Here is a 20,904-nt window from a genome sequence, read left to right as displayed (position 1 = left end):
TGGGATCTTAATTACATATGCACATTTCTTTTTACCATAAATGTAACATTATCCACAGGAGTGACATTGATCATATTGATTGTCAAGTCCACATTGAAGGTGAGGCAATTATACAAATATTGTACAACAGGGGGCAGGAATTTTGGAGACCATTTTATAATTATGCTAAATTTCTATATTGTGCATTTTTAGTGTTTACACAATTTAATCTTTAATTGGAGTGATGTGATTGGGAATTTTTGCCAGTTTGTTGATTTTAGGAAAAAATCATTTAGTCTTTTAAGATGAAACATGATGTTTGCTACATATTTTTCATAGATACTCTTTCTCAGGTTGAAGAAGTTCCCTTCTATTCTGAGTCTGCTGAAAATTTTATTAGGAGTAGATGAAGGTTTTTGTCAAATGTTATTTCTGCATCTGTTGAGCTAATCATACAGTTTTTCTTTTTTAATTGGTTAATATGATAAATGACAGTACTTGAGCTTTGAATGTTAAACGAACCTTGTATTCTTTGGCTAAATTCCACTTCATCATAATGTATTATTTTTATATATTGCATTTTGATTTGTTAAAAACTTGTTTAGAATTTAAAAATTTCTATTCATTAGGAATACTGGCCTGTTGATTTCTTTCCTAGTAATGACTTTATCTGATTTTGGTATCGTGAATTCCACTTATATACATGGTATATTTTCTTTCTTTTTTTGAGATGGAGTCTTGCTTTGTTGCCCAGGCTGGAGTGCAGTGGTGCAATCTCAGCTTACCATAACCTCTGCCTTCCAGGTTCAAGTGATTCTTGTGCCTCAGCCCTCTGAGTAGCTGGGACTATAGGCACATGCCACCACACCTAGCTAATTTTCTTTTTTTTTTTTAAGTTGAGACAGGGTTTCACTATGTTGGCCAGGCTAGTCTTCAACTCCTGACCTTAGGCATTCTACCTATTTTGACTTTTTCAAAGTGCTGGGATTACAGGTGTGGGCCACTGTGCCCAGCGTACATGGTAAAATTTCACATTAATAGAATAAAATAAAAAAATACAGTGATAGGTGTAGTCTTCACAGATAAATGTATTTTGGCACAAGATGCTCTTTGGTGTTGGCTGTCCACTATGGCAGTTAGCATAGCATGCAAAGAAGGTCCTGAAGCTTCCTTAAACATAAAAAGATGATTAAGTTTTATCATGTCTGTTTTTCAGTTTTTATAGTGAACTAAGGAATCATTCATTCATTTTTAGAAACATCTGCCTATATTATATCATTAAACAGCTTGCTCTGAGTCTTATTTTTCAAGTTGTACAACATTTTCTGCACTGTCATATATAATGTTCATTACATATGTGTTATTATCTCCATTTTATAGTTATTAGGAGAGCCAGAACTAACTACTAGGGCCTTTGACATTAACTGTAGTATGACTTTTATTTTAAACATTGTGTTTCTCTATTTTTAACAATCCCAAGTGTTGAATAGTTGACAAGGTTGTTGGAATAAAGTAGAAACATTTGCTTGCTCTGAGAACCCAGAAATATGAACATATTCAGAAGGGCATATTGGGTCACCTAGACCTATGACTTGGTTAGTTGAAAATTTTTATTGTCTATACAAGTTTAAGAAATAGGATTTGGTACCTGTTGTTCTAGCTTGAGGCAATTCTTACATATTTACGTAGGGCTAATTGCAGATGTAACTTAGGACTTGATGGATATTGTAAGAGGAGTATCCAGAGGTCACTTCTCTGACTTTCCTGGCTCTGTCTCTGTTTCTGAATTCACTCCCCATACAACCACTAGGTTACTCAGGCCCTTCCACAGATGTACTGAATAGCCTGCAACGAATACCTGATTTTTATACCCATGTCAGATGGTATATATTTTGGCTAAAGTAACAGGATACTCAACAAAAAGTTAGTTATATAATAGATGTTTATTATCCCTCATAGCAAGAAGTCTGGAGGAAATAGTTCTAGGGTTGGTTAATCATTGGTTCAGTAATGGTCTCACAGCCTCAGACTCCCTGCCTTTTTAGTGAACTACCCTCAGAAGCTTAGATTTTGTTTTCTTCCTTGTCCTCAGCATCCAAAGATGGCTACTAAAGCTGCAGGCATCAGAGCCTCACATAACCTCATGAAGAATTAGGAATAAGGAGAATTTCTCTTGGCATTATTTTTTTAAATCAGGGGGAAAAAATCTTACGCAGACGCCCACTCCATAGACATCCTATCAAGATGTATTGGCTAGAACTGAGTCATCTGTACGCCGCTAAACCAGTTTTCAAAGAAGAATTTGATTAGACTAACCGTGGCTCATCTCCTCCAGCTGTGTCCACTGCTCTGAGTACTTTGATATCAATATGTGAATACATCTGGGGTTCAGTTAGAAAGGAATAAGGGTGGGGAGATGGCTGTTGGGAATTCAACAAATAGTGTCTGACATTATACCAAAGTCTCATTTCCCTCAGAGTCCTAAGTGAAAATATAAACTGAGAAAGAAATTCACACTAATGTATGACTGAATTTAATAGCCCACTTATTTTTATAAATATAATATTTTCATATATTTATCCTGATTATTTTTTAAACCTGCATATATACATACATATTAGTTATTCTATTTTACGTGATATTTCACAATAAGTATCTACTCCAAATATTCCTTTAGGTGCCTTGAATTATTCTTCAACCTTATGCACTAATTGCTGATGGCTATGGCTCTCATTTATTTGGCTCTACAGTTTAGCATACAGTTGTTCAGAGTCTACACATAGCTTCATTTGTTACACTTTTGTGTCCTTAGTGTTGTATACACTTAACTAGACCTGGCTTGTGTTACAGGTTGGAAATGCTTTAATTTTTAATTTTGTCATCTAGTTTTTTCTCTTTAATATAGCTTTTAGGGATTTTTCTATATTACTATTAAAAGTTTATATAGACCATTTTAGGATGAGGAAAGATTGGCAAATATAAGTACTAAAAATAAAGATCTGCTATAATCTGTAATTTATATATTAATGTGAATGATACATTTTGTGCAATTAAGAGGAAAGGTATCATAATATTGAGCAGGAGTATGAAGGTCAAGAACTAGAAGATAATTCCCTGACTACAGTCTGCAATCAAATCTTTTGAAGCAGGAGTCATAAATACCAGCTGTTTATCATCTATCTATCTATCTATCTATCTATCTATCAATCAATCAATCAATCAATCATCTATCTATTTAAGGTGAAGCAAGTTTATTGAGGAAGTAAAGGAATAAAAGAATGGCTACTCCGTAAGCAGAGCAACCCCCAGGGTCTGATGTCTTTTTATTCAGACTGAGTCTCACTCTGTCACCTAGACTGGAGTGCAATGGTGCAATCTCAGCCCACTGCTAGTTGCCTCTTTTTATAGTTATTTGTTGATTATATGCTAAACAAGGGTGGATTATTCATGAGTTTTCTCAAAAAGGGGTGTGCAATTCCTGGAGCTGAGGGTTCCTCCCTTTTTAGGTAACATAGGGTAACTTCCAGTTGTTGCTGTGGAATCTATAAACTGTCTTGTCACTGGTGGGAGGGGCTTTTAACAGGCCAATGCACTATAATTAGTGAATAATGAGCAGTGAGGGAGACCACAGGTCACTCTTGTCACCATCTTGGTTTTGGTGGGTTTTGGCTGATTTCTTTTCTGCAACTTGTTTCATCAGCAAGGTATTTGTGATCTATATCTTGTGCTACCCTCCTGTCTCATTCTGTGACTTAGAATTCGTAACTACCTGGAAATGCAGCCCAGTAGATCTGTCTTATTTTACTCAGCTCCTATTCAAGATAGAGTTGCACTGGTTCAAATGCCTCTGACAAATCCCCCTTTTCTTTTATAGGAGAATCTTTAACCCTAAATGTTGCAGAAGGATGAAGATCCACTTTCTGTAACTTCTTTGTGCTGAATAGGCATGATGATATTCCTGCCTAACTATTAGGGTCTTTTGTATTCAGGGCAGAGAGGAGCTCAGTCAGAAAGCATCAGTATGGTGAGGCCATTCGTAACTCTGAGTTCTGACAAAAGGTGTTTAACTTAAGAAAACATTCAGTGAGCTTATCCTGCATTCCTACACAAAAGAGTACAACAGCAATATATTTCACAACAATAAAGCAAAATAAGTAAAATTATCCTAGGTAAACTAAATAAGAAAGCTTCCCATGAACTGAGCAACTGGTGGAACCAAACAGATATGAGGTTGCTAGCTGATTCCAGTATGTTCCCAGAATTAGGATATTGATCCATATTTTCACATTATCCGTTCTTCTTTTTCTTCCTGAGCTGTAGTCAGAAACCTAGTTCTATAAAAAGGATTGTTGGTATTTTTATTGGAATTGAATACTTTATTTAAAAATTATACATTAATTCATTTATATGAAAATAAATACATGACAAATTAAGTTAGCAAGAAATGAAATCTTGATGATATTGATAAGTTCTAACCAAGAATAAAACATGTCTTTCCATTTGTTAACATGTCTTTCCATAAGTTAAGCCAACATATGTGTTTTTATTTAGTGTTTTATACTTTCCTTTATATAGCTTTGAACATTTCAAGTTTATTCTAAGTGTTTTATATTTTCTGTTGTTACTTTAAATGTAATTTTATTTTTATTTTTATCTTCCAATGGATACAATTTATGCATACTAATTTGACTGATATTTGAGTGTTAATTTCATAGCCTACTACTTTAATGAATTCTATTAAGTTTGTAGGATTTCCCAAGTATACCACCATATTATCTGCATGTAAAAGTGGTTTTATTTCTTCTGTAATTTTTATGACTCTATTTTATCTTTTCTAAATGCAGTGACTTATGTGCCTAGTATTATGCTAAGTAGAAGAGATAATGGGCATCCACGCCTTACTTCTGAACTTAATTGGAGTTTCTGTGGTGTTTCCTCGTTAGGTCCAATGCTACTTTAGAATTGTGATATATATCTATATCTGTATCTTTCTATCTATATATATCACAATGTTATATGCTGATAAGTTTTATGTTTTATATATATATATATGTCTGTGCACATATATATTTAAAAACTAAGTATTCATAGCTTCTTATTGTGGTCCTCTACTGGGTATGCTTATGTTTATGTGTTGATGATTAGTTTTATGTATATACATGTATATATATATATATATATATATATACATATATATACACATAAAGTATAAACTATATATACACAATAATATATATACATATGTACTTATGTATATACACAAACACATATATGTATTACTAAGTATTTATAACTTCTTATTGTCTTAAGTTTTTTATTGGGAATGAGTTTGAATTTTATCAAAGGCTTTTTCATATTTATTTTTCATCAAATTTAGTCTTGATTTCTGAAATTATGTTTTTTTTTTTTTTTTTACTTTTTTCTATTTTCAGTCCTTGAGTTTTTCAAGTTCTCAATTCATCAACACTTCTTACAAGCCACTGTTTTCTGGCCATCTCTTCTCTGAGTTTTTGTATTTCTGCTTTGTGGTTTTCTTTTTCCAATATTTGTCCAAAGCCTAGTGGTTTACAATTTTCATATGATCAGTAACAACATTGGTGAGTTTTAAAATAAAACTATTTTTTTTCTTTTCCAATATTTATTTAATTATATATATTTATGAGTATAATTTTATGTTTTAATACATATATATTGTATAATGATTGAATCAGGGTATTTTGTGTATCCATTGCCTCATGCATTTATCATTTCTTTGTGGTGAGACCATTCAAAAGCCTTTCTTCTAGCTACTTTGTAATATACAATACCTTACTGTTACCATCATTACCCTACTGTGCAATAGAACACCAACATTTTTTATTTTTACTTCTATTTTTATTTTTAAGTTCCAGGTTACTATGTGCAGAACATGTAGGCTTGTTACATAGGTAAATGTCTACCATGGTGGTTTGCTGTACCTGTCAACCCATCACCTAGGTTTTAAGCCCAGCATGCATTAGCTGTTTATCCTGCTGTTCTCCCTATCCCGCCCAACCCCTGCCCTCCTTGACAGGCCCAGGTGTGTGTTGTTTTCCTCCTGTGTCTATGAGTTCTCATTGTTCACCTCCCACTTATGAATGAGAACATGAGGTAGAACATAAGAGAACCAAGATTTACTTCTCTTATCTAATTGTAACTTCGTACCCATTGAGCATCCTCTTCCCCTCCTTCCCCTTCCCCTCCCTTCTCCAGTTTCTGGTGAACATTGTACTCTCTGCTTCCATGATATCAACTAATATTTTTGCTTAGTTGAGCATATGGGTAAGAGCATGTGGCACTTATCTTTCTGTGTCTTATTTTTCTTAACATAAAGTCCTCCAGGTCCATCTGTATTGTCACAAATTACAGGATTTCATGCTTTATTATGGCTGAATATTATTCCATTCTGTTTATATGCCACATTTTCCTTATTCATTCATGTGTGGCTGGACACTTGGGTTGATTACAGATCTCGGTCATTATAGATAGTGCTGCAATAAATGGGAGAGTGTGGGTATCTCTTCAATATGCTGATTTCATTGCCTTTAGATATATACCAACAAGTGGGTTCGCTGGATTATATGGGAGTTCTGTTTTTAATTTTTGGAGGAGACTCCATAGTGTTTATCATAGCAGCTGTACTAAATTATAATCTCATCAGTGGTGTATAGTGTTCCTTCTTTTCTATTCCTCCCCAGCACTTGTTTTATTTTTATTTTTGTCTTTTTGACAATAACCATTCTAACTATAGTGAAGTGTTGTTTTATTATGGTTTGATTTGCTTTCCCCTGATAAATTCTTTCCATTTCTAAAACACAAAATTGTTACATGGATGCAGTGGCTATTCTTTTCGTTTCTCGTACTTGATTTAATTTTATTTTTATGAACCAGCTCTTTACAACAATCTCATGTTAGGGAAAGGGGAAAGACCAGGATAACCTGGCACCTCTGTAACTTAAAGGCTGTCACCTCTGTTACAGTGACAGAGCTAAGGTGTTATTTCACTTTCTCTTCTACTTTTTGAATCTATCCTGGTTCAGAAGAGGTTCTACTGCCATACCTAAACTTCTTCAGGTTCTAGTCTACCTATGTCACCAGGAAACAGATCCTGCCTTCTGGAGAATCTCCCTTACATACAGAAGATTTTTAAAATGTGATGTTATTATCTTCTTTCCCTGAGTATCTTCTGAGCTCTCTTTCTCTGCCTCCTAGTGTGCTCCCCAGCCTCACTTATAGCAGTTCCCATTCAGAGCGTGGTCTTCTTGTGGGTATGTTTATGTGCTGATAGTTGTTACACTGTTCCCCCTTTGTCCCCTCCTTCCCTTTGAGTTTTATCTCATCTCATTTCAGTTTTCTGCAAGATGTTGCTAACAATTTTGCTTTGGACAGCATTTACACAAAATTTATAGCTTGGACTTCTGCCTTTGTTGACCATTAAATGTGCATTTTTTTTCTAATTATCCTTATTTCCTTATGGCTTTCTAGAGAAGTGGAATATTTCATTACTTAGTTGCCACCAAGTTTTTACTGGAAGTTGAAACATATTCTACAATATTTTCTCTATTTTACTTTTCATGTGACTAGTTATTTAAATTCTTTGTATGACTTTACTTTTTATCAAAGTAGATTAGTTATATCTAGTAAGGTTGATGTGGGAGTACATTTAGATACTAAAGTTGGCATAATATCTGATATGTGATAGGTGTTTATGATGGACTGAATTTGTGCTCCCCTATCCAGTTCATATGTTGAAGCCTTAACCCCCAGTTTGGCTATATTTGGAGGTAAGGCCTTTAAGGAGGTAGTAAGATTGATTGAGGTTATAAGGATGGAGCCTAATCGAATATGACTGTTTTCCTTATAAAAGGAGGAAATATCAAGATTTTCTCTCTCTCTCTCTCTGTTTCTTGCTCTCTTCCTTCATCTACATACATATGAGCACAGAGGAAAGACTGTGAGGGCACAGCAAGAAGGCAGCCATCTGTAAGCCAGGAAGGGAGGCCTCACCCGAAAGCAACTCTGGTACCTTGACCTCAGATTTCCAGCCTGCAGAACAGTGACAAAATAAATCCTGTCATTTAAGCTGCCCAGTCTTTGGTATTTTGTTATGTCAACCCAAGCAGACTGTATTGGGTTTCTCTAGAGGGACGGAACTAATAGGGTGTGTATACATATATAAAGGGGAGTTTATCAAATAGTGTTAACTCACCCAATCACAAGGTCCCACAATAGTCTGTCTGTAAGCTAAGGAGCAAGGAAGCCAGTCTGAGTCCCAAAGCTGAAGAACTTAGAGTTCGACATCCAAGGGAAGAAAGCATCCAGCATGGGAGAAACATGTAGGCTGAGGCCTTTTCATGTTTTTCTGCCTGCTTTATATCCTGGCTGAGCTGGTAGCTGATTAGTTGGTGTCCACCCAGATTAAGGGTGGATCTGCCTTTTCCAGTCCACTGACTCAAATGTTAATCTCCTTTGGTAGTACTCTCACAGACACACCAGGATTAATACTTGGCATCCTTCAAGCCCATCAAGTTGACACTCAGTATTAACCATCATACAGACTAATAGAGTGTACGTTAGATTGTAACTGCTAATAGTAACAGTTGGTGGTAATGGTGATGATAATCCTAGAGGTCCAGATCTATGGACATTTACTGATAAAGAATTGAAAGAGCTGCTTTGAATTGATAATGGAATTTTTAGGAGGGATATAAATAAGCTTTCTGCTCTTCGACTCTCCCCTTTCCTTTTATTAAGTGGATTTAGAAATACTTTTATTTGGTAAAAGAAATGTTATAAATCTCCATACATATGGCTAATATTTCTGGCTAGTTATCGTGAAGCAGAATAACCATTAAGCATATTATTAGAGATAATTAATTTTATTGTATGCTTGATTTTAGTAATAAATTTAAGCAGTTTGTGTCACCTCACTTAGGTAAGCTGCAATTATAATATATGTCTAAATGCAAAATAATGAGATGTCTGTAGCTACCTTTATTATTACTTGTATTTCTTTTTCTTTTTTCTGAATCCACAATTTATGATTTTGATACTGAATGAATAAAATTGTTCTTTCTTCCTCACTAGGAGGCCTGCCTTCCAAGCTGCTTTTTTGCCAAAACATTTACCAGGACTTTTAAAGTCATCTCTTGTTTTCAGTTATTCTTCTCTTTTATGCCAACTACCTTTGAATAGATTTGGAAGTTAGTCTATGTTTGAAATTACTGTGTGTTTTCTGTGTTTATATGTAATTCTAACTTAAAAATCAAAACATCTCCACAATTCCATTGGTGTCTCATTTTACATAAAAGTATCATTTCTTTTACTGAACGTCTAGATTAGATGTTACTTCCTCTGTGAAACCAACCTGGACACTCCCAATGCAATCAGAGAAATTTATTTGTTGTATCAGAGAACTTTCCATGTTGTGTTGTATTTTGTGTACGGCATATGGCACATAGTACAGAACTTAATGATTAAATGTGTCTCCAGTTAGACCCCATGTTGCTTGGGAATATAGATTGTATCTTTTCACATCCTCAGAACCTAGCATTTCTCTATGTTGATTTTATTATTGTCAGATCATACTTTGCATGCTTTCAATTCTTATAAATTTAAGTTTTGTGACTCAGAATATGGTCTATGGTGGTTAATGTTCCATCTGCAGTTTAAAAGAATGTATATTGTGCTGTTTGGGGATGTGAGGCTCTGCAGTATTTCAGTTGGTTGATAGTGATGTTCACTTCTCTATCCTTGCTATTTTTTGTCTTCTTTTTATTATTGAGGGAGGAGTGTTTAAGTCTCCAACTATATTGTGAATTTTTCTGTTTTTCCTCAGTTCTATTATTTTTGGCTTCCTGTATTTGCAAACACTGTTAGATGCATATACCTTCAGAATTATTATATTTTCTTGATGAGATGCCCCTTATATTATTATGTAAGTTTCTTCTTATTCTGGTAATTTTCTTTGCTCAGAAGCCTACTTTGAATAATATTGATATATCCATTTCAGGGTCCTTTTGATTAGTGACTGCATGATGTATCTTTTTTTTGTCCTTTTGCTTTTCTTAACTGAATAGATATATATAGTTTTGGGTACATATAACAATTTAATACATTCATATAATTTAAGGTAATCAAAGAAGTATACTTGAGATATATGTCACCTTAAATATTTGTCTTTTCTTTATGCTGAAACCATTCTATGGTTTACAATTAGTTTTAGATGACAAATAGCTAGAAGACAAGAAGTCATGCAATAGATTATTATAAACTATAGTCACCCTACTGATTTATCAAACACTAGATCTCATTTATTCTATCAAATTGTGTATTTGTACCCTTGATATGGTTTGGCTCTGTCCCCACCAAAATCTCATCCTGAAAGTAGTTTCCATAATCCTCACGTGTTGTGGGAGAGAACCAGTGGGAAGTAGTTGAATCAGGGAGGCAGATACCCTCATGCTGTTTTTGTGATAGTTAGTTCTCATGAGATCTGATGGCTTTATAAGGGGCCTTTCCCCCTTTTGCTCGACACCTCTTACCTGCTGCCATGTACAGAAGGGCGTGTTTGCTTCCCCTTCTGCCGTGATTGTAAGTTTCCCGAGGCCTCTTCAGCCATGCTGAACTATGAGTCAATTCAACCTCTTTCCTTTGTAAATTACCCAGTCTTGGATATGTCTTTAGTACCAGCATGAGAATGGACTAATATAGTAAATTGGTACCAGGTAGTGTGGTGTTGCTGTAAAGATACCAAAAAATGTGGAAGCAACTTTGGAACTGGGTAACAGGTATAGGTTGAAATAGTTTGGAGGGCTCAGAAGAAGATAGAAAAATATGGGAAAGGTTGGAACTTTCTAGAGACTTGGAGGGCTCAGAAAGCAAGAAGATGTGAAAAGTTTGGAACTACCTAGAGACTTGTTAAATGGCTTTGACCAAAATGCTGATAGTGATATGGACAATGAAGTCCAGGCTGAGTTGGTCTCAGATGGAGATTAGAAATTTGCTGTGAACTGGAGGAAACATCACTCTCACTATGCAAAGAAACTGGCAGTATTTTGCTCCACCCTAGAGATCTGTGGAACTTTGAACTTGAGAGAGGTGATTTAGGGTACCTGGCAGAAGAAATTTCTAAGCAACCAGGTGTTCAAGAAGTGATTTGGTTCCTGTTAAAAGCATTCATTTTTATGTAGCCACAAAGATATGGTTTGGAACTGGAACTTATATTTAAAAGAGAAACAGCATTAACATTTGGAAAATTTGTAGCCTGAGGACGCAATACAAAAGAAAAACCCATTTTCTGAGGAGAAATTCAAGCTGGCTGTAGAAATTTGCATAAGTTATGAGAAGCCAAATTTTAATCACCAAGACAATGGGGAAAATGTTTTCAGGGCATATCACAGACCCTCATGGCAGCCATTCCCATCACATGTCTGGAGGCCTAGGAGGGAAAAATGGTTCCTTGGGCTGGGGCCCAGGTTCCCCCTGCTCAATGTAGCCTCAGGACATGGTACCCTGAAGCCCAACTGCTTCATCTCCAGCCATGGTTAAAGGGGCCCAATGTATATCTCAGGCCTTTGCTTCAGAGGTGCAAGCCCCTAGCTTTTGTAGCTTGCACATGGTGTTGGGCCTGCGCGTGTACAGAAGTCAAGAATTGAGGTTTGAGAAATTCTGCATAGATTTCAGAGGATGTATGGAAACACCTGGATATCTAGGCAGCAGTTTGCATAGGGGTGGAGTCCTCATGGAGAGCCTCTGCTAGGGTAATGTGGAAGGTAAATATGGGGTTGGATTCCCCACGCAAAGTCTTCACTGGAGCACTGCCTGGTGGAGCTGTAAGAAGGAGAGCCACCATCCTTCAGACCCCAGAATGGTATCTCCACCAACAGTACACCTGGAAAAGCTGCAGACAATCAATGCCAGTCATGAAGGCAGCCAGGAGAGGGGCTATACTCTGCAAGGCCGGGGACAGAGCTGCCCAGTCTGTGCGAGCCCACCTCTTGCATTGGCATGAACTGGATGTGAGACAATTTTGATCTCAAAAGAGATCTCAAAGGAGATCACTTTGGAACTTTAAGGTTTAATGACTGCCCTGGTAGATTTCAGACTTCCATGGGGCCTCTAGCCCCTTTCTTTGGCCAGCTTCTCCTATTTGGAATGGGTGTATTTACCCAATGCCTATTCCCCATTATATCTAGGAAGTAACTAACTTGCTTTTGATTTTGCAGGCTTATTGGTGGAAGGGACTTGTCTTGTCTCAGATGAGACTTTGGACTTGGAATTTTGAGTTAATGCTGGAATGAATTAAGACTTCAGGGACTGTTGGTAGGGCATGACTGTGTTTTCAAATGTGAGATCATGAGATTTAGGAGGGTCGGGGCAGAATAATATGGATTGGCTGTGCCCACCACCCAAATCTCATCTTGAATTATAATTCCCACAACCCCCATGGGTTGTGGAAGGGACCCAGTAGAAGGTAATTAAATTATGGGGACAGTTACTCTCATGCTGTTCTCATGATAGTGAGTTCTCATGAGATCTGATGGTTTTATAAGGAACTTTTACCTCTTTTACTCAGCTCTTCTCCGTCCTGCCACCATGTGATGAAGGATTATTTGCTTCCACTTCCACCATGATTGTAAGTTTCCTGCAGTCTCCTCAGCCATGCTGAACTGTGAGTCAATTAAACCTCTTTCCTTTGTAAATTACATAGTCTCAGGTATGTCTATGTTAGCAGCATGAGAATTGACTAACACACTGTTCATTAGCTTCTCTTCATCCCTCTCTCCTGCTTACCTCTCCTGGCCTCTGTAACCACTAATGTATTCACTATCTTCAGGAGATTCACTCTTTTAGCTTCCATGTATGAGTGAGAACATGCAGTGTTTCTTTTTTATGGCTGAATAATACTCCTTGGTGTATACATACAACATTTTCTTTATCCTTTTGTCCATCGATGGTGCTTAGATTGATTCTGTATTTTAGCTATTTTAAGTTGTGCTGCAGTAAACATAGGAGTGCAGATGTCTTTTCAATGTATTGGTTTCCTTTCTTTTGGCTATAGTATAGTAGTGAAATTACTGGATCTTATGGCAATTATATTTTTAGCTTTTTGAGGAAACTTCATACTGTTCTCCATAATGGCTGTACTAACTTACCTTTCCATCAACAGTGTACGAGTGTTCCTCTTTCTCCACTTCCTTGCCAACATCATTATTGCCTACTTAATAAATGACATTTTAACTGGGATAAGATGGTATTTCATTGTAGTTTGGACATGCATTTCTCTGGTGATTAGTGAAGTTGAATGTCTTTTTATATTTTTGTTTACCATTTGTATGCCTTCTTTTGGGAAATGTCTGTTCATATCTTTTGCCCATTTTAAAATCAAATCATTAGATTTTTTTTTCCTATTGAGTTGTTTGAGCTCCTTATATATTCTGGTTATTAATCCTTTGTTGGATAGATAGTCTGCAAATATTTTCTCCAATTCTGTAGGTTTTCTCTTCACTTTTTGGTTGTTTTCTTTGCTGTGCAGAAGTTTTTTAGTTTCATGCAATCTCATTTGTCTGTTCTTACTTTGGTTGCCTGTGCTTTCCAGTTCTTATAAAAATATTTGCCTAGACCAATGTCCTGGAGTATTTCCCCAATATTTTCTTCTAGTACTTTCATAGTTTGAGGTTTTAGATGTAAGTCTTTAATCCATTTTGATCAGATTTTTGTATATGGTGAGAGATAGGGATCTAGCTTTATTCTCCTTCATATAGTTATCCAGTTTCTCTAGTATCATTTATATTAGAGACTTGACTTTCCCCATTGTATGTTCTTGGTAGCTTTGTCCAAGATGAATTGACTGTAAGTGCATAGATTTATAACTGGATTGTCTATTCTGTTCCATTTGTCTGTGTGTCTACTTTTATGCCAGTACCATGCTGATTTGGTTAGTACAGCTTTGCAATACATTTTGAAGTCAAGTAGTGTGGTGCCTCCAGCTTTGTTCTTTTTGTTTGGGATTGCTTTGACTATTCTTAGTCTTTTGTGATTCCATATAAATTTTAGGATTATAATTTTTATTTGTGTGCATAATTTCCTTGGTATTTTGATAGGTGTTGCATTGAATCTGTAAATTGCCTTGGGTAGTATTGTTACTTTAACCATATTAATTATTTCAGTCCATGAGCATGAAATATTTTCCCATGTTTTTGTGTTCTATTTATTCCATCAGTGTTTTATAGCTTTCCTTGTATTTATCATTTACTTTTTTGGTTAAATTGATACCTAGGTATTTTAATTTTTTGTATATTTTTTATATTCTTTTCTTTGTAGCTATTGTAAATAAGATTGCTGACTTTATTTTTTTCAGATTGTTTGCTGTTGGTATATATAAGTGCTACTGATTTTTTTATGCTGATTTTATATCCTGCAACTTTACTGAATTCATTTATCTGTTCTAGCAGTTTCAGTGTGGGCTCTTTAAGTTTTTCTAAACATAAGATTATGTCTTCTTCGAACAAGTCTAATTTGACTTTTACCTTTTCAACTTACATGCCCTTTATTTCGTTTTCTTTCCAATTAATCTGGCCAGGACTTTCGGTGCTATATTAAATAAAATTGTGAAAGTGGGTATCCTTATCTTGTTTCCGATCATAGGTGAAAGGCCTTTTACTTTTTCCTATTCCGTTTGATGTTAGCTGTGGGTTTCACATATGCGGTCTTTATTATTTTGAATTATGTTCCTTCTATATCAAGTTTGATGAGAATTTTTATCATACAGGATGTTTTATCAAATACTCTTTTGGCATCTATTGAAATAATTATTTGGTTTTTGTTCTTGGTTCTGTTAATATGATGTGTTACATTTATTGATTTGTGTATGTTGAACCATCCTTGCATCCCTGAGATAAATTTCTCTTGATCATGGTATATGATTTTTTAATGTGATATTGAATTCTCTTTGCTAGTATATTGCTGAGAATTTTTGCATAGGTTAATCAGTGATATTGGCCAGTATTTTTCTTTCTTCATTGTATCCCAATCTTGTTTTGATATCAGGGTGATTCTGGCCTCACAGATTGAGTTTAGATGTATACCCTCTTCAATTCTGTGAAGAGTCAGAGTCATATTGGTATTAGTCCTTTAAATGTTTAGTATAATTCAACAGTGAAGCCATCAGGTTCTGGGCTTTTCTTTGATGGGAGACTTTTAACTACAGCTTCAATTTCATTACTCATTATTGATTTAGTAAAATTTGCTATTCTTGGTTCAACCTTGTTAGGTTGTATGTGTCTGGGAATTCATTCATTTATTCTGCTTTTCCAACTTGTTGGTATATAGTTGTTTATAATAATTTCTAATGATTCATTATATTTCTGAGGTCTTAGTTGTTTTGTCTTCTTTTTCATTTCTGATAATATTTATTTGAGTCTTTTGTTTTTCTTAGTCTAGATTTTAGTTTGTTGATTTTGTTTATAATATAAAAACAATTTTTCATTGTACTGATCTTCCATACTTTTTTAGTCTCAATTTATTTCTGCTTTGATCTTTCTTATTTCTTTCTTTCTACTAATTTTGAATTTGGTTTATTCTTTTCTGTGTTCTTGAGGTGCACCACTATTTTTTCAAAATTTTTCTACATTTTTGATATGGGTATGTATTGCTATAATCTTTTGTCTTAGTACTGCTTAAACTATATTCCATAGATTTTAATATGTTGTAGTTCTGCATTAATTTGCTTAAAATTTTTTTTAATTTTCATCATAATTTTTTATTGACTAAGTATGTTCCAGAGCATATTTTTTAATTTCCATGTGTTTGTGAAGCTACTGAGACTCATCCTGTTACTGATTTCTAGTTTTATTCCATTCTAATCACAAATGATACTTGATGTGGTTTCTACTTTTCTGAATTCTTTCAGACTTGTTTTGTAGTCTAAGATATGGTCTATTCTGGAGAATGTTCATGTTCTAATGAAAGGAATTTGTATTCTGCAACAGTTGGGTGAAGTGTTTTATAAATGTCAGTTAGACCTACTAGGTCTAGTGTATAGTTTTAACTTTAATGTTTTCTTGTTGAATTTCTATTCTTTTCTTTTTTTTTTTTTTTTTTCGGTCTGGATGATCTGTCCATACTGAGAGTGGAGTGTTAATGTTCATTACTAGTATTGTACTGCAGTCTGTCTCTTCCTTCTAGTCTATTGATGTTTTGCTTATATGCTTGGGCTCTCTGGTGTTGGATGCATAGATATTTATAATTTTTATATCCATTTGTTGACTTGGTCCCTTTATCATTATACGATGACTTTCTTTGTCCTTTTTACAGTCTTTGCTTTGTAGTCTATTTTGTTTTTTGGGATTTTTTTTTTTTTTTTAAGATGGAGCTCCATCACCAGGTTGGAGTGCAGTGGCATGATCTCAGCTCACTCCAATCTCCGCCTCCCAGGTTCAAGCCATTCTCCTGCCTCAGCCTCCTGAATAGCTGGAATTACAGGAATGTGCCACCACAAACAGCTAATTTTTGTATGTTTAGTAGATCTGGAGTTCCACCATGTTGGACAGGATGGTCTCAATCTCCTTACCTCATGATCTGCCTGCCTTGGCCTCCCATAATGCTGGGATTACAGGTGTAAGCCCCCACACCTGGCTGATTTGTAGTCTATTTGATCTGATATAACTACTCCTGGTCTTTTTTGGTTTCTAGCTGCATGGATTATCTTTTTTCCATTCCTTTTCTTTCCGTCTATAAGTGTCTTTATAGATTAAATGGGTTCTTAAAGGCAGTATATAGTTGCATCCTGTTTCTTTATCTATTCAGCCACTCTGTGCTTTTTAATTGAGTCAATTTACATTCAGCATTATTATTGATAAATAAGAACTTACTACTGCTAATTAGCTCTTTGTTTTCTGGTTGTTTTGCAACTCCTCTCCTTCTTATTGCCTTTCTTTGTGATGAAGGGATTTTCTCTAGTAGTATGTTTTAATTTGTTGCTTTTTATTTTTAGTGAATCTATTGTCAGTTTTTTGTATTGTGGTTACCATGAGGCTTACAAAAACATCATATAGATATAACAAGTTATTTGAAAGAGAGGACAACTTATCTTTGATCATAAAGAAATGAATAGAAACAAAGAAAAAACAACAAAAAACTCCTTACACTTTAACTTTATCCCTGCCACATTTTAACTTTTAGTTTTCTTAACTTACATATTTATATATTTCCTGTCTCTTAACAGGTTGCCATACCTATTACTGTTTTTAATAGATTTGTCTTTTGGGTTCATACTAGAGTTATGGGTATACTGCATACCACAATTACAGTATTAGAGTATTTTGGGTTTTTCTGTGTAATTTTACCAGTGGGTTATGTTTGTTGTTGTCATTGATGGTAGCTTTTTTTGTTACATATTACTGTTTCTTTTTTTCTTTCAGATTTGAAGAACTCCCTTTAGCATTTCTTGAAAGACAGATCTGGTAGTGGTAAATTTGCTCAGCCCTTGTCTGGGAAAGATTTTATTTCTCCTTCACATAAGAAGGATAACTCTGCTGGCTGCAACAGTCTTAGATGGCAGTAGTTTTTTTCTTTCAGCACTTGAAAATGTCCTTCCACTTCCTCTGGGCCTATACTGTTTCCATTGAATGAAGTCTGTTAACAGATAAATTGGAGTGTCTTTATTCATTATTAACTTCTTTTTTCTTGCTGATTTATGGAATCTCCTTTTGTTCTTTATCCTTGACCTTTGAGAGGTAGTCTTTTTTTTTTTGAGACAAGGTTTTGCTCTGTCAAGCAGGCTGTAGTGCAGTGATATGATCATGGTTCACCATAACTTCAACCTTCTGGGCTCAAATAATCCTTTTGCCTCAGCCTCCTGAGTAACTGGGACTACACCTGGCCATTGCCCCAATGGGGGGCTTTTTTTTTTTTTTATTTTTATTTTTTTGTAGAGCTTGGGTCTTACTATGTTGCCTAGGCTGGTCTTGATCCCCTGGCCTCAAGCAGTCCTCCCACCTTGGCCTCCCAAAGTGTTGTGATTACATGTGTCAGCCACTACAGCTGACTCTGAGGTAACCTTATTTGCTTGGTGCTCTATGACCTTTCTGTACCTGGATATTTATGTTTCTCATGTTTGAAGACTTTTCTGTTGTTTCTTCTTTGAATAAGCATCATTGGTTGTCAACTTTGTTGTTGGTTGTCTTTCTCTTGAACATTAATAATTCTTAGATTTGGTCTTCTGAGATAATTTTCTGTATCTTATAAGTGATCTTCAGTGCCTTGCTTGCTTTCTTTTTTTTATCATTTTTCTCCTCTGACTGTATTTTCAAACAGCCTGTCTTCAGGCTCACTGATATTTTTCCTCTGCTTCATCCATTCTACTGTTGATAGCCTCTAATGAATTTTTCAGTTAAGCAAATGTATTTCTCAGTTCCGAGATTTGTGTTTGACTCTTTAAATTATGATTTCAACCTCTTTGTTAAGTTTCTTCAATAAATTTGTGAATTGTTTTTTGTGGTAGATTGGAGATCACTGAGTTTCCTTAGAATTACTAACTTGAATTCTTGGCCAGAGGGTTCACATATTGCTGTTTCATTAAGCTCAATTCCTAGTTTCCTGATTTGTCTATTTGGGGAGATTATGGTTTGGTTCCCTCTTTGCTGTTATTTCTTGTAGATGTCTATGCCTTTGCATTGAAGGATTAGTTATTTATTCCAGTCTTCTCTGTCTGGTTTGTTTTTGTTGTCATTGGGTATATTTGTATAGATTTTCTTTACTGCTAGGTTGCTGCCTCCTTTTTGGCTCTAGGTGGTGCCTTAAGCCAACGGGGGCACACCTAAAATGGATGTCCAAGCAGTGTGATGTGGGAAGGCTAGTTAGGGGTTCATGCCCAGGGGACCTATTAGAAGAACCCCCTAAACCATGGTGATGCTGAACAGTTGCTCTGATTTCGTGTCTTCTTTGGCCAAGTTACAGAGTAGTTTCCAGGACCGGGGATGATAGTTCCACCTCCTTGCTTTGTTTCTGCCTGCCTTCAGGGTTATACCTCCGTTCATACACTCGCAATGTTTCACATGGATTAAGTCAGGGACAGGTCTCCTGCCAGGGAACTGACAAGGGTGGGGAAACTAGTTTTTACCTTGATCTCACTTTTTTTCAGTGTAGAAATTGTGAATTTGGGGGAAATTTTCTATATGCTTAGTGCTGGGCAGAATTGGGGTGGGGTGTCATGGATGTGGATATCTAATTCTCTTACAGTCTTCTCAGAGTTTTTTCACTTCTGTTTGGCTCTGGGAACCATCTCATCTTCATATTTAAGTGTTGGGGTATTTCTGATTATAAGTTTGATGTGTGTACTTGTTTTTAGTTTTCAGGAGGTGAGTGAAGCTAGCTTGTTTCTATGCTGCCATTTTGTAACCACAGTCTTTTTGCTTTTAACATAACCATGGGATTATATTTGAAGTGAGTTTCTTGTAAAGAACATATATTACTGTCTTTTATTTTTTTGGCTTTCGTTTTATTATGAAATTTTCTGTATTTGAATTGGTGTTTTTAGACAATTTATGCTTATGTTTAAGTTTCCATCAATCATTTTATTATTTGATTTCTGATTAACTCTTTTTTTAAAATTTTTGTTTCTCTTTTCTGTCTTCTTTTTATTCATTTCTATCTTTTCAGCATTCCAGTTTTGTTAACCTAGCATGTTTTTGATTATGTCTCTTAATCTAACATTTTAAATAGATGCTCTAGGAATTAAAATGAAATTACTTAACTTTGACAGTTTACTTAGAATCAGTATCTTTCCACTTCAAGTGAGATGTAGAAACCTTACCAGTATATAGGTCCTTTACCATCTCTCCTTAATTTGTAGTTGTCTTATGTATTACATATTCATACATTAAAAATCCCATTGGAAAAATGTAACAATTTTTGTTCTCAACCATCAAATGTATTTTAAAGAACTTGAGGATAAAGAACTTGAGGATATTTAACCAGATATTTACATTTCTGTTCTTCTTTCATTCCCTAGATTCAAGGTTTCCTGCTCATATCATTTCCTTTCTCTCTGAAGAAATTCCTTCAGCAATTCTTTTAGACCAGATCTGCTGGTGTGAATTCTCTTATTTTACTTTTCTCTTGCCGAGAATGTCTTTATTTCATCTGTCCTTATTTCTGAAGGTATTTTCACTAAATATAAAATTCTGAATTGACGGTTTGTTTCTCTCAACACTTTAAAGCTGTTCTATTTCCTTCAGGGGTCCACGGTTTTTGATGAGAAATTCACAATTATTTGAATCATAGATAAAGCATTGTTTATTTCTTCTTGTTTTCAATATTTTTCCTTGTCTTTAGTCTTCAGCAGTTTGATTATGTCTCTTGGTTTTGATTTCTACAGGTCGGTTTATTCTATTTAGTGTTCTCTGATGTTCTTAAATATGTAGGTTTATATTTTTAACTAAATTTGGAGAGTTTCAGGCATTATTTACTTTAATTTTTTTTCTGCTTCATAACCTTTATTCTCTTCTTTAGGTATTCTATTGACATAAATATCATAACTTTTATTATTTTCTCACAGGTCTTCAAGGCTTTGTTAATTTCTTTGTTTTTTTTGTTGTTGTTGTTGTTCAATTTGGATAATTTGAACAATTTGGATAATTTATTTTGATCTATTTTCAAATTCAGAGATATCTTCTGTCATCCTTATTCTACTTTTGAGTTTATTCAAATACAGGTATATTTACATAAATGTTATTGTATGTGATAGTTCTAAAATTTTAATCTGGATCTTATATTTCTTTGCTGATAGTTTATACTGTCTATTCATTTCAAAAGTGTGTGGCTTTACTTCTTTTAGCATTTTTTTAATACCTGCTTTGAAGTTTTTGGTAATTCCAACATCTGTGCTTTCTTGGTTTTGGCATA

The sequence above is a fragment of the Sapajus apella genome, unplaced genomic scaffold (assembly GCF_009761245.1).
Source record: "Sapajus apella isolate SASKATOON/1434 unplaced genomic scaffold, GSC_monkey_1.0 scaffold34, whole genome shotgun sequence".
NCBI classification, from domain to species: domain Eukaryota; kingdom Metazoa; phylum Chordata; class Mammalia; order Primates; family Cebidae; genus Sapajus; species Sapajus apella.
This window is presented reverse-complemented; position numbering follows the sequence as displayed.